The sequence below is a fragment of the Felis catus genome, chromosome X, assembly GCF_018350175.1.
Source record: "Felis catus isolate Fca126 chromosome X, F.catus_Fca126_mat1.0, whole genome shotgun sequence".
NCBI classification, from domain to species: Eukaryota; Metazoa; Chordata; class Mammalia; order Carnivora; family Felidae; genus Felis; species Felis catus.
The window spans coordinates 71,872,324-71,888,437 of record NC_058386.1 but is presented as its reverse complement, the minus strand read 5'-3'; the positions used below and the strand labels follow the sequence as shown (position 1 = coordinate 71,888,437).

General features: G+C 35.9%; 1 protein-coding gene and 1 pseudogene across 1 annotated transcript in view; both read right to left on the bottom strand.

Annotated features, from left to right (window-relative positions):
* Positions 1-16,114, bottom strand: part of DACH2 (dachshund family transcription factor 2) — a 742,450-nt gene that overhangs the window by 400,400 nt on the left and 325,936 nt on the right. The gene's annotated exons all lie outside the window — the stretch shown is intronic.
* LOC111558832 lies at positions 11,516-11,629 on the bottom strand (annotated as a pseudogene).

Sequence of the window (16,114 nt, the reverse complement as noted above, 5' to 3'; positions counted from 1 at the left end):
AAAGGAAACAAACAAACAAAAAACTAAAAGATAATCTACTAAATGGGAGATAATATTAGCAAATGACATATCTGATAAAGGATTAGTATCCAAAATACATAAGGAACTTATGCAATTCAACTCCAAAAAAAGCCAAATAACCCAACTAAAAACTGGGCAGATGACATAAAAAGTTCTCCAAAGAAGATATACAGATCACCAACCGATATGTGAAAAGATTCTCTACATCACTAATGATCAGGGAAATGCAAATCAAATCCACAATGTGATATCATAACTGCCAGAATGGCTAAAATCAAAAACTCAAGAAACAAGTATTGGCAAGGATATGGAAAAAAAGGAACCCTTGTGCACTGTTGGTGAGAATGCAAATTGGTAGAGCTACTGTAGTAAACAGTTTAAGGGTTCATCAAAAAATTAAAAATAGAATTACCATATGATCCAGTAATTCCACTACTGGGTATTTATGCAAAGAATATGAAAACACTGGGGCTCCTGGGTGGCTCAGTTGGTTGAGCATTTGACTTCAGCTCAGGTCATAATCTCATAGTCTGTGAGTTCGAGCCCCACATCAGGCTATGTGCTGACAGCTCGGAGACTGGAGTCTGCTTCAGATTCTGTGTCTCCCCCTCTCTCTGACCCTCCCCTGCTCATGCTATGTCTGTCTCTGTCTCAAAAATAAATACAAACATTAAAAATTTTTAAATAAATAATATGAAAACACTAATTTGAAAAGATATAAGCACCTTTATGTCTATTGCAGTATTATTTACAATAGCCAACTTATTGAAGCATTACAAGTATCCATTGATAGCTGAATGGATAAAGAAGATCTCCTATATATAGACAATGGAATATTGCTCAGCCATAAAAAGGAATGAAATCTTGCCATTTGCAACATGAATAGATGCAGAGGGTAAAATGCTAAGTGAAATAAACCAGTCAGAGAAAGAAAAATATCATAAGATTTCACTCATTTGTGAAATTTAAGAATCAAACAAGAAAAAAAGAGACAAACTAAAAAACATAGATTTAACTATAAAAAACAAATTGATGGCTACCAGAGGGGGTGTAGGTGGGGAGATGGGTGAAATAAATTAAAGGGATTAAGAGCACACTTATCTTGATGAGCACTGAGTAATTTATAGAAATGTTTTATTACTACAGCAATTGACTATACATCTGAAACTGATATATCACTGTATATGAACTATACTAGAATTAAAATTATATATATATATATACTTTTCAACTATACCACAATTAAAATTATATATATATATATATACTTCATATATAAAATAAATATATAGGGACGAGACAAGATGGCAGAACAGCATGGAAGTTTTATGTATGTCTCACATCCATGAAATACAGCCAGACCAAAACTAAACCATCTTACACACCTAGGAAAGTGATTGGAGGATTAACACAACAATCTGAACAACCTGAACCACAGAATTCAGCCAGTACATGGCAGGGAGAAGTGAAATTGGGGAGCAAGAAGCCGCAGAAGGTAGGGAACCGCTTTTGCGGGCAGAGAAAGGAGACTGTGGTGGGGTGGGGGGGAGAATATGGGAAAATCACCCTTCCCCAAAAGCAGCTGGAGAGAAAGTGGAAAATTGGAAACAGCCGCAGGGACTAAACTAAAAAGGGGGAAAGGAGAAAGGAGGGTTTAAATTCCATTAAAACTGTAAACAAGGGGAGTGCAAAGGCTGCACCTCCACAGCTCAATACCTCATGGTGCTCTGGTGGGAAAGGTGAATCCCCAGTAACAGAGTGAGGTCTGGGAGGTTCTCGGGCAACACAGGGAAAAGCGGTTCCACTGTTGGAAGGACATTTGGTAGAGACTGTTGATGCCACCTGGTCCCAGCAGACCCCAGAAGGCAGCCACATTCACTGGTGCTGGGGCAAGGTCATGAAGGGTGAAGCCTGGTGCCAGATGTGTGTTGTGATTTTCTATAATGCCTGAAATGCTGCTGCTACACTGTCTCGTGAGCTTTTTCTGGAGCGAACTGGCACCTGGCCAGTCTCAGGGCACCGGCAGCAGCAGGGTCCTACAGGCCTTCCTGGGTGCAGTCGATATTTGGCCATTGCTCATTCTGCCATTGTTCATTCTGCCATTGCTCGGTGAGACCCTTCTGCAAAGGGGTGGAACGGGTCAAAGCCACAGTCCTTCAGAATTAAGGGGCTGGGGAATACAGCTATATCTGAGACAAAAATTGGGAGAGAGATACTGCCTGGGGACTGGTCACAGAGGCTACAAAAGCGGGGAGTAGACGACAGCTGAAGACAGAGGACAGGTGTGTGGTTGCTGATCCGGGAGAACAGACTAGGTAGCTGGATGGCATCATTTTCACCACTCCCTGGCATGCGCATACTCACCTATGAGCACCTCAACACTCCACCCAAGTAGGCTTGCAGCGCCATCTAGTGGTGAGCGGAGCTGTTAAACTGAGTACTGCCCACTGGGCCAACTACACTCTCAAGAACACAAGTCTCACTGACCTCTTAGTTTATGGATTATAAAGAGCTACACAGATCCACTTCTAGGGGAAAATGAACCAATTTCAGTCCTACTTCAATTTGTTAGCAGGATCATCTATTCAGTTTTCCTTCTTTTCTTTTTCTCTTTTACAATTAATTTTCTTGAGTACAGAAAGAGAAAATTTTCATCTTTATTTTCAATTTTTATTAAAAATGTTTCTTTAATTTTTATTACTATATTTTTTACATGTGTGCAATTTTTTTCAAATTCTATTTTACTTCCATCATTTTATGTTAGTTTACTACAGTGTATTCACCATTTCAAGTTTTCAAACAATTTCCTTTTTTATCTTTCTTTTCCTTTTTTTCTCTTTTTTGTTTCTTTTCTTTTTCTGGAATGCAGAAAGAAAATAAAACTTCATTTTATTTTCAACTTCTATTAAAAATATTTTCATTTAATTTTTTTACTATATTTTTGCTTTTATGTAATTTTTTTCAAATTTTATTTTACTTCCATCATTTTATTTTAGTCTGCTACAGTGTATTCACTTTTTCAAATTTTCAAATGATTTCTTTTTTTTATCTATTAAAATCATTTTTCTCTTTTTCATTTCTTTTCTTTTTTCTTAAACACAGAAAAAGAAAAAGTTCATATTTATTTTTAATTTTTCTTAAAAATATTTTTCTTAATTTTGTCTACTATATTCTTTACTTTTGTGTATATTTTTTCAAATTCTATTTTACCCCATCATCTCATTTTAATTTACTTCAATGTATTCATTTTTTCAAATTGTCAAATAATTTCCTTTTTTTTCTTCCACCCACCTTTTTTTCTCTTACCTGTCAAACTACTTTCAACACCCAGACCAAAACACACTGAGGATCTAGCATCATCTATTTGATGTGTGTGTGTGTGTGTGTGTGTGTGTGTGTGTTTAATTTTTAATTTTGATACTTTTTAAAATTTCTTTAATTTCAATTTTTCTACCTCATTAATTACTTTTCTCCCTTCAAAATGAGAAAATGAAGGAATTCACCCCAAAATAAAGAGCACAAATAGACGACAGCCAGAGATTTAACTAACAGTGAATAAAGCAAGATGTCTGAACCAGAATTTAGAATCGCAATAATAAGAATACTAGCTGGAGTCTAAATTAGATTAGAATCCCTTTCTGCAGAGATAAAAGAAGTAAAAAATAGCCAGAATGACATTAAAAATGCTATAACTGAGCTGTAATCATGGATGGTTGCAACAGCGGCAAGGATGGATGAAGCAGAACAATCAGTGATATAGAGGAAAACTTACAGAGAATAATGAAACAGAAAAAAAGAGGGAGATCAGGGCAAAAGAGCACAATTTAAAAATTAGAGAAATCAGTGACTCGTTAAAAAGGAACAACATCAGAATAATAGGGATCCCAGAAAAGGAAGAGAGAGAAATAGAGGTAGAAAGGGTATGTGAGCAAATCATAGCAGAAAACATTCCTAATCTGGGGAAAGACACAGACAGCAAATCCAGGAAGCACAGAGAACCCCCATTAGATTCAACAAAAACCGACCATCAATAAGGCATATCATAATCAAATTCACAAAATACTCAGGCAAGGAGAGAATCATGAAAGCAGCAAGGGAAAAAAAGTCCCTAACCTACAAGGGAAGACAGATCAGGTTTGCAGCAGACCTATCCACAGAAACTTGGCAGTCCAGAAAGGAGTGGCAGTATACATTCAGTGTCCTGAATCAGAAAAATATGCAGCCAAGAATTCTTTATCCAGCAAGGCTGTCATTCAAAAGAGAAGGGGAGATAAAAATTTTCCCAGACAAACAAAAATTAAAGCAGTTTGTGACCACTAAACTATCCCTGAAAGAAATTTTAAGGTGGACTCTCTGAGGGGAGAAACAATGAATATATATATATATATATATATATATATATATACAAATAAACACCAAAAGCAACAAAGATTAGAAAGGACCAGAGAACACCATCAGAAACTCCAACTCTACAAGCATCATAATGGCAATAAATTCATATCTTTCAGTACTCACTCTAAGCTTCCATGGACTCAATGTTCCAATCAAAAGACATAGGGTAACAGAATGGATAAGAGAACAAAATCCATCTATATGCTGTTTACAAGAGACCCACTTTAGACCTAAAGACACCTTCAGATTGAAAAAAAGGGGATGGAGAACCATCTATCATGTTAATGGTCAACAAAAGAAGGCTGGAGTAGCCATACTTATATCAGACTTTAAAATAAAGACTGTATCAAGAGATGCAGAAGGGCATTATATCATAATCAAGGGGTCTATCCACCAAGAAGACCTAACAATTGTAAACATTTATGCACCAAATGTGGCACCACCCGAATATATAAATCAATTAATCACACACATAAAGGAACTCATTGATAGTAATACTATAATAGTAGGAGACGTCAACACCTCACTCACAGAAATGATCAGACCATCTAATCAAAAAATCAACAAGGAAACAATGACTTTGAATGACACACTGGACCAGATGGACTTAACAGATATATTCCGAACATTTCATCCTAAAGTAGCAGAATATACATTCTTCTCCAGTGCACCTGGAACATTCTCTAGAATAGACCATACACTGGGACACAAGTCAGCCCTAAGTAAGTACAAAAAGATCGAGATCATACCGTGCATATTTTCAGACCACAATCCTATGAAACTCGTAATCAACCACAAGAAAAAATTTGGAAAAGTAACAAATACTTGGAGACTGAAGAACATCCTACTAAAGAATGAATGGGCTAACCAAGCAGTTAAATAAGAAATTAGAAAGTATATGGAAGTCAATGAAAATGATAACACCACAACCCAAAACTTCTGGGATGCAGCAAAGGTGGTCATAGGAGGGAAGTATATAGCAATCCAGGCCTTCCTAAAGAAGAAAGAAAGATATTAGATACCCAACCTAACCTTACGCCATAAGGAGCTAGAAAAGAACAGCAAATAAAACCCGAAACCAGCAGAAGACAGGAAATAACAAAGATTAGAGCAGAAATTGAGGCTATAAAAACAAACAGACAAACAAACAAAAACAGTAGAACACATCAATGAAACCAGAAGCTGGTTCCTTGAAAAAAATTAACAAAATTGATAAACCACTAGCCAGTTTGATCAAGAAGGAAAAGGAAAGGACCCGAATAAATAAAATCAAGAATGAAAAATCAAGAATGAAATCAAAACTGAAACAGGAAGAAATAGAAAATTGGAACAGACCCATAACCAGTAAGGAAATTGAATTAGTAATCAAAAATCTGCCAAAACACAAGAGTCCAGGGCCAGATGGCTTTCCAGGGGAATTCTACCAAACATTTAAGGAAGAATTAACACCTATTACCTTGAAGCTGTTCCAAAAAATAGAAATGGAAGGAAAACATCCAAACTCTTTCTATGAAGCCAGCATTATCTTGATTCCAAAACCAGACAGATACCCCACTAAAAAAGAGAACTATAGACCAACTTCCCTGATGAACATGGATGCAAACATTCTCAACAAGGTATTAGCCAACCAGATCCAACAATACATTAAAAAAATTATTCACCACAAGCAAGTGGGATTTATACCTGGGAAGCAGAGTTGGTACAATATCCACAAAACAATTAACATGATTCATCACATTATTAAAGAAAGGACAAGAACTATATGATCCTCTCAATAAATGCAGAGAAAGCATTTGACAAAATACAGCATCTTTTTCTTAATAAAAACCCTCAAGAAAGTAGGGATAGAAGAAGCATACCTCGAGATCATAAAAGCCATATACATACAACCCAACACTAATATCATCCTCAGTGGGGAAAAACTGAGAGCTTTCCCCCTCAGGTCAGGAACAAGACAGGGATATCCACTCTTGCCACTGTTATTTAACATACTATTGGAAGTCTTAGCCTCTGCAATCACACAACACAAAGAAATAAAAGGCATCCAAATCAGCCAGGAGGAGGTCAAACTTTCACTCTTCACAGATGACATGATACTCTATATGGAAAACCCCTAAGATTCCAAAAAAAAACTGCTAGAATTGATTCATGAATTCAGCAAAGTTGCAGGATTTAAAATCAATGCACAGAAATCAGTTGCATTCCTTTACACCAACAATGAAGCAACAGAAAGAGAAATCAAGGAATTGACCCCATTTTCAGCTCCACAAAAAACCATAAAATACCTAGGAATAAATCTAACCAAATAGATGAAAAATATATACACTGAAAAGTATAGAAAACTTATGAAAGGAATTGAAGAAGACACAAAAAGTGAAAAAAGATTCCATGCTGCTGGATAGGAAGAACAAATATTGTTAAAATGTTGATACTACCCAAAGCAATATACATATTCAATGCAATCCCTATCAAAATAACCCCAGCATTCTTCACAGAGCTAGAACAAATAATCCTAAAATTTGTATGGAACCAGAAAAGACCCCGAGTAGCCAAAGCGATCTTGAAAAAGAAAACCAAAGCAGGAGGCATCACAATCCCAGCCTTCAAGCTATACTACAAAGCTGTCATCATGAAGACAGTATGGTAGTGGCACAAGAACAGACACTCAGATCAATGGAACAGAATAGAGAACCCAGAAATGGACCCACAAACGTATGGCCAACTAATCTTGGACAAAGCAGGAAAGAATAACCAATGGAATAAAAACAGTCTCTTCAGCAAGTGGTGCTGGGAAAACTGGACAGCGACATGCAGAAGAATGAACCTCGACCACTTTCTTACACCATCCATAAAAAATAAACTCAAAATGTATGAAAGACCTCAGTGTAATACAGGAAGCCATCAAAATCCTCGAGCAGAAAGCAGGCAAAAACCTCTTTGATCTTGGCCACAGCAACTTCTTACTCAACACATCTCCAGAGGCAAGGGAAACAAAAGCAAAAATGAACTACTAGGACCTCATCAAAATAAAAAGCTTCTGCACAGTGAAGGAAACAATCAGCAAAACTAAAAGGCAACTGACAGAACGGGAGAAGATATTTGCAAATGACAGATCAGATAAAGGATTAGTATCCCAATTCTATAAAGAACTTATCAAACTCAACACCCCCCAAAAAATAATCCAGTGAAGAAATGGGCAAAAGACATGAGTAGACACTTCTCCAAAGAAGACATCCAGATGGCCAACCAACACGTGAAAAAATACTCAACATCACTCATCATCAGGGAAATACAAAACAAAACCACACTGAGATGCCACCTTACATCTGTCAGAATGGCTAACAGTAACAACTCAGGCAACTACAGATGTTGGCGAGGATGGGCAGAAAGAGGATCTCTTTTGCATTGTTGGTGGGAATGCAAACTGGTGCAGCCACTCTGGAAAACAGTATGGAGGTTCCTCAAAAACTAAAAATAGAATTACCCTATGACCCAACAATTGCACTACTAGGCATTTATCTGCGGGATACAGGTGTGCTGTTTTGAAGGGACACATGCACCCCTGTGTTTATAGCTGCACTACCAACAATAGCCAAAGTATGGAAAGAGCCCCAATGTCCATCAACTGATGAATGGATAAAGAAGATGTGAGATATATATATATATATATATATATATATATACATATACATGTACATATGTACATATACATACATATGTATGTGTGTATATATATATATATATATATATGAGTAATACTCGGCAATCAAAAAGGATGAAATGTTGCCATTGCAACTATGTGGATGGAAGTGGAGGGTATTATGTTAAGTGAAATTAGTCATTCAGAGAAAGACAAAAATCTTATGACTTCACTCATATGAGGACTTTAAGAGACAAAACAGATGAACATAAGGGAAGGGAAACAAAATAATATAAAAACAGGGAGGGGGACAAAACAGAAGAGACTCATAAATATGAAGAACAAACTGAGGGTTACGGGAGTGGTTGTGGGAGGGGGGGGATGGGCTAAATGGGTAAGGGGCACTATGGAATCTACTCCTGAAATCATTGTTGCACTATATGCTAATTAACTTGGATGTAAATTTTTAAAAATAAAATTAAAAAAATAAATAAAATAAAATAAAATAAATAAAATTAAAATATATTAAACATATAAGTGTATTTTTATATATACAAAGACCTACAATTTGTATCATGAATGCCAAATTAAAGAATCATTTTTGACTTGAAGATTTTCCCAATGTTTAACTTTTTTGTGAAAATTTATTTATGTAAAATATGGTGCAAAAAGAACATAAACTAGAAAACATCTTTAAAAGTAAGAGGAGGAGATTGGATGGTTCAATTATAAACTTAGACTCTGTGATGTTAAAAGAGATGCATAAGAAAGAGGGTTTAAAAGTAAAATTTGCCTATCATGTAATTTGTTGGAACAATTGACTAAGATATAGCTACTAAATGAAGAGAGGTATTTATTCAAGCTCAACAATTGTGTTGTATTTCATATTTCATAAATGTATTGGTAAGTATTCCCAAGGACAATCCACTTTGATCAGCCATCCCCCAATCAAATACCAATGGACAGAAAAGTTTCATCCCTCTCTCACCAGAATAGGCCTTGAAATGTTAGCTTCAGAACCTTTGCACCTTCTGCTCTCTCTGCCTAAAACATTCCTGCCCAATATGTAGGGTGCATGCTCACTCATTTTATTCAGGCTCAAATGTCACCTTATCAGAAAATCCTTTCTTTACAATCCTAATTGAAAGAACATCCCAAAGTCATTTTCATTTTGTTTTCTTTGCTTTATTTTTCTCATAGCACTTATTTCATATGACTTGCAATTTACTTGTTTATTTTTTTATAATCTGTCTTCCTCAATATAATGAAGGTGTCATTTTGTTTTGTTCTTTATTGCATTTCTGTCCTAGAACAAAATCTAGCAAATTTTATCAATAGAAATTGTTAATTAATAAATTAATAACCTTGAATTTCATAGGTTGTATTTAGGTACAAGTTACATTCAAATTTACACAACCATATAAGTTAAATGGATTGATGAGATTCTTGCATGTGAATGGCCCTGAATGCCTAGCTCCTCTCAACCAGTCATAAATACAGTTAATCCTATAAAAGTCCAGGCTTCATGATCCTTTCTCTCCCTCTGGCTTAGATAACAGGCCATGTAGTACTCCGGCTCCTACCATTGTTGTTACTCAAAGAACTGCTATCTGTCTTGCTGAGTGAGAAATCTTTGAGTACCATAGGCTGTTAAGATGACTTAGTCATCCCATTCTCCCATAATTTTGCCATCAGCTTAAGGTTGCATTCTAACTAAATTATTTAGACAAGTTTTAAGCCCTCACCATCAGATTCTATTCCATAAGTGTAGGGAAGCAAAATACATCAGTATTATAACTACATTTAAGTACACCTAGCTATATCATATTCAAACTGCAGAAACTTAAAGATAAATAAAAAAATCTTCATAGTAGTCGGGTTAAAAAATACCTTCCCTATAGAAAAGCAAAGTTTAGAGCAAAATTTCACTTCTCAGAAACTATGCAAGCAAGAAGAGAGTGTGTTGAGAGAAAAAAAAAGCACCAACGTATAATTCTATTTTCTGTAAAATTATCCTTTAAAATTGAAGAGTAACTACACTTTCTCAGCTGAAAAAAATTGAGAGAATTTGGTTCCACCATATCTGCCTTGAAGAAAAAATGTCAAAATAAGTTATTCACAGAGAAGGAAAGAGAAATAAGTCAAAAATTCTGTCTACATAGAGATAACATTAATATTAGAAAAGGAATAAGTGAAGGTAAAATAAAAATATTAACATTTCTTATTCCTAATTTATCTAACAGATGATAGTTTGTTCAAAATAATAATAATGTAGTCAATGATTATAGCTTATGTATAAGTGAAATGAATGATAGCAATGATACAAGGTACAGGAGGGAGGAATTAGAAATATTTTGCTATTATAAGGTAGTCGCTCTACTTGGGAAGTAGTATAATGCTATTTGAAGGTAGACTTGGGTTTGTTTAAAATGTATATTGCATACACAAGGACAACCACTAAAAAAGTAAAAATAAAAAAAGAGAAAGCATAATTAATATGTTAAGAAAGAAGAGAAAATGGAATGATATAAAATGTTCAATTAAAACCAGAGAAGGTAGAAGAAGGGTAGAAGACAAAAATAGAAACAAATAATAAGGACAAAAAAAGAAAACAGTAATGAATATGGTAAATATTAATCCAGCTATATAATTACTTTTAATGTCAATGGCCTAAAATATACCAATAAAATGACAGATATTGTCAGAGTGGATCCAACTATATATTGTATACAAACAAGCCATTTTAAATATAAAGACACGTGTAGGTTAAAAATAAATGGATGGAGAATTATATACCATGCTAACACTAATAGAAAGCTGGATTAGCTATATTAACTTCAGACAGGGCAGACTTCAGAGCAAGGAAAATTATTAGGGTTAAAGAGACTCATTACATAATGATAAAAGGGTCAATTATCCAAGAAGACACAACAATCCTTAATGAGTACGCTTCAAACAACACAGCATCAAAATATGTAAGGCAAAAGCTGATAGAACTGTAAGGAAAAATAAATGAATCCACTATTATAGTCATAGATTTCAAAAGATCCAGCAGGCAGAAATCAGTAAGGACATAGTTGAATTCAGTAGCATCATCAATCAACTGCATATAATTGATATGTATAGACTACTTCAACAAACAACAGCAGAATACACATTTTTCTCAAGCTCACATGTAACATTCACTAAAAGAGACCAGATTCAGGGCCATAACATACACCTCAACAAGTTTAGAAAAAGAGAAATTGTATAATGTCAGCTGTCATATCATAATGGATTTAAAGGAGAACTAAACAGAAAGATAGCTGAAAAATCCCAAAATACTTGAAGATTTAAAAATACATGTGTCAAAAAAGAACTAAGAAAAATTTTAAATATTTTTTTAAATATTTCAAACTAAATGAAAATGAAAATACAACTCATCAAACGTTGAGGGATCCAGTGAATGCAGTACTAAAAGGGAAATTTAGAGCACTAAATCCATATATTTTACATACCATCTTTGTGCAGCGACCATGCTTGCTAATCTTTTCTGTTCTGTTCCAATTTTACTATATGTGCTGTTGAAGCAAGCACTGAATGTCTATATTTTAAAACAATAAAAATCTGAAACCATTTTCAATAAAAATCTGAAAATCACTTTATGACTAGAAAAAGAAGAGCAAATTTAATCTAAAGAAAGAACAAAAAATAATAAGAGAAATAGAAATCAATGAAACTGAAAACAGGAAATCAATAGAGAAAAATCAACACAACCAAAAGTTGATTTTTTGAAAAATTTTATAAAAACACTAAGACTCTAACCATAGAAAGTAAAAAAAAAAAAAATAGAGAAGACACAAATGTTACTAATATCAGAAATGAAAGAGGGACATCACTACAGATTTCATGGATATTAAAAGGATAACATAAAATATTATAAACAATCATATGCCCATAGATTGATAACCTTTATGAAATGAACCAATTCTTTAAAAACACAATCAGCTGAAGGAGGAGGAGTGGTGGAGTAGGAGGAGGACCCTATGTTTGCCCTTCTCCCTCAAACACAGCTAGATAAGTACCAAACCATTCTGAACACCCAAGAAATTGATCTGAAGACTGACAGAACTGCACAACCAGAGGGAGGTTGGAAACAGAGGGAGGTTCCACTGTGGAAGGTAAGAAGTGTGGACATATGATTAGAGGGAGAAAAATGATTATGGGTGTTTCAGATGGGAGGGAGCCCTGGTCCTAGAGAGGAGAGAGGGAGAGAGAAAGAGCTCAGTGCACAGGAGATAAAATAAGAAACACCCTTCCCCAAAACCGTTGACTAGGGAAATGAGAGTGATTATCATGAGTTTTGACAACCAGTGGAACTCAAAAACGAGAGTTTTAGAAGTCCATTCCATGGTCGGTGTGGAGTCTGGTGGGCACAGTGGTGCCCCTGTGGAGGAGGGCAGAGGCTCTGGAGTGGACTGCATGATAGGAGGATCCCCTGAGACACACAAGGAGAGACATTTACTTCTTCTGGAAGTGCATCTGGAAGAGATGGCATTGCCCCACAGGGGACAAAAGATATGGAGGGTGTCATTGCACAGCCCCATTCCTTAGCATAGCGGCAGAGACACCTGCTGAGGGCAGCTAACCTGGACATTGGCTTTTTGCTGTGCTTTGCTCTAAATTATCTGGCTCTGTGTGCCAGTGCAACTGTCCTTCTTGGACAAACCTGCATCAGTCCCAACCCAGCAAGACCCTCCCACCAGAGGACCTGCTTGAGTCTGTGCAATGCCAGGTCCCTAAAGCGGGAGTGTTGAAGCTCAGCTGACCTGCCTGAGATAAAATACAGGTTCCCTGCACTGCCAGGCAGGCAGACAGCCCAGAAACAGACAAGGTGAAGGATTTCTTCTTTGTTCAGAATGATTTGATATTTATCTAGCTGTTTTGACAGCCAGAAAAATATTTGACAGAGACTTGGGATACACAAGGGGAGATTATTTCCTTTTCTGCTAGGGCTTCCCAGACAACAGGGGCCGCAAACTCCACTCTCTGGGGATGAGGGAAATGGCAGGTTCCATTTTTCTCCTCCACCCATTAGCACAGAGCAACTTCAGGGAACAAAACAGTACCAACAGTGGAGGCCTCAGGTGCTTACACCAAGCCCAATCAACCTGTGTTCTGCAGGTGCTTCTTTACTAGAGAAAGTGTGACTGAGAACCAGAGGAGGAGGCTCCTCCTCCAAAAGACCAGGAAAAAAAAACCTACATGAACAAAGTCTACTGACCATAGAGTGCTGAAAATCTTCAACTCTAGTGGAAATAGGATATGGCTTCTTTTAACAAGCAGACCAGAGCACAACTAGTTAAAACTCACCACACTCTGGAAAAAGTCCATATACTCCCCAATGCAGGCAAAGAGAAACTCTGCAAAGGACTGACCTGAAGGAAAGAGCAGCTAAAACACAGCAGCAGAGTGCAGAAGCGTACAACAGAAACACTTCCTGAAGTTCCAGGCCCTGAATAGTATATGACTTCTTCTTAATAAAGCCATTACTCTCAGGAACATGAACCATAACAGGCATTCCTAACACAGAGAAGAAGACAGAGACCCAGACAAAATTCAAAAATAGAGTTATTCATCTGAAAAGGAAGAAGAATAGGTCACAGCCAGAGATGTAATTGAAATAGATATAAGTAATATGTCTGATCTAGAATTTAAAGTGACAATCATAAGGATACTACCTAAGTTTGAGAATAGCATAGAAGACACCAGGGAATCACTTACCACAGATTTAAAAGACTTAAGAAGTAGTCAGGTTGAAAAAAAATGCTATAAATGAGATGCAAAATGGACTGATTATAATGACCACACGGATGCAGTAAGCAGAGGAATTAATAATTGATATAGAAGATAAAATTAGGGGAAATAATGAAGCTGAAATAAGAGGGGAAGAAAAATATAAGATCACAAATGTATATTTAGGAAACGCAGTGACCCATTAAAGGTAATAACATTCATATCATAGGAGTCCCAGAAGAAGAGAGGGGAAAAGGAGCCAAAGGTTTATTTGGGGAAATAATAGTTAAAAACTTCCATAATTTGGGGAAGGAAACAGATATCCAAATAAAGGAGGCACAGATAGCTCCCATCAAAATCAACAAAAGGAGGACAACACCAAGACATATTGTAGTAAAACTTGCAAAACAGAAAAGAATTCTAAAAGCAGCAAGGGAAAAGAAATCCTTAACTTACAAGAGAAGACAAATAAGTTTAATAGCAAGCCTATTCACAGAAACTTGGCAGGCTAGGAATTGCATGATATATTCAATATGCAGAATGGGAAAAAATATGCAGCCAAGAATACTTTATACAGTAAGACTGATATTGATAACATAAGGAGAGATCAAGAGTTTCTCAGACAGGGCTGCCTGAGTGGCTCAGTCACTTAAGCGACTGACTTCAGCTCAGGTCATGATCTCACGGTTCATGATTTCAAACCTGCATCGGGCTCTGTGCTGACAGCTCAGAGCCTGGTGTCTGCTTTGGATTCTGTGTCTCCCTCTCTCTCTGCCTCTCTCTGTCTCTGTCTCTGTCTCTGTCTCTCTCTCTCAAAAATAAATAAACATTAAAAAAATTTAGTAAAAAATAAAAAACATGTTTCTCGGACAAACAAAAAAAAAAGAGTTCATGACCACTAAACCTGGAAAGAAATATTTAAAGGGACTCTTGCAGTGGGAAAGAAAGAAAAAGTAATAAAGATTATAAAGAAACAGAGAAAACCTCCAGAAACAATAACTTTACAGATAAAAAAGGGCACTACATTCATATATATCAATAATCACTGAGTGTAAATGGACTATGCTCCAATCAAAATACATAAGGTATCAGAATGGATAAAAATACAAGACCCATCTATACGATGCCTAAAAGAGGCCTATTTTAGACCTAAAGACACATGCAGATAAACAGTGAGGAGATGGAGAACAATTTACCATGCTAATGGATATCAAAAGAAAGCCAGAGTAGCCATACTTATATCAGACAAGCTAGATTTTAAATCAAAGAATAAAAAGAGATGAACAGGGGCACAACACCATAATAAAGGGGTCTATCCAACAAGAAGATCTAACAATTTTAAATACATATGCCCTCAACTTGGAAGAAACAAAATATATAAAACAATTAAAAACAAACAAAGTACATGGCGCCTGGGTGGCTCGTCAGTTAAATGTCGGACTTCAGCTCAGGTCATGATCTCACAGTTCATGGGTTCAACCCCCACATTGGGCTCTGTGCTGACAGCTCAGAGCCTGGAGCCTGCTTCAGCTTCTCTGTTCCCCTCTGTCTGCTCCTTCCCACTCACACTCTGTCTCTCTCTCACTCTCAAAAATAAATAAAACATTTAAAAAAACAAATTAACTCTTTGATAATAATACAATAATAGTAGGGGACTTGAACACCTCACTTGAATCAATGGACAGATCTCTTAATGAGAAAATCAACAAGGAAACAATGACTTTGAATGACTCACTGGACTGGATTGACTAACAGAAATATTCAGAACATTTCATCCTAAAATAGAATAAACATTCTTTTCAAGAACACATAGGACATTCTCAACAATGCCTCACATACTGGGTCACAAATCAGGTCTCAAGTACAAAAAGATTAAGATCAGAGCATGCATATTTACCAACCACAAACACTATAAAAGTTGAGGTAAACCACAAGAAAAAAATAATTGGAAAGACAACAAATACATTGCAGTTAAAGAACATCCTTCTAAAGAATGAATGGGTTAACAAGGAATTTAAGGAAGAAATAAAAAAAAATACATAGAAACAAATAAAAATGAAAGCACAACAGTCCAAAACCTTTGGTATGTACAAAAAGCGGTCATAAGAGGGATGTATATGGCAATATAGGCCTAACTCAAGAAGCAAAAAAAATCTCAAATACACGACCTAACCTTAAACTTAAAGGGGCTAGAAAAAGAACAATAAATCAAGACTAAAGTCAGCAGAAGAAGGGAAATAATAAAAAGCAGAACAGAAATAAATGATATAAAAACAAACAAAAAAA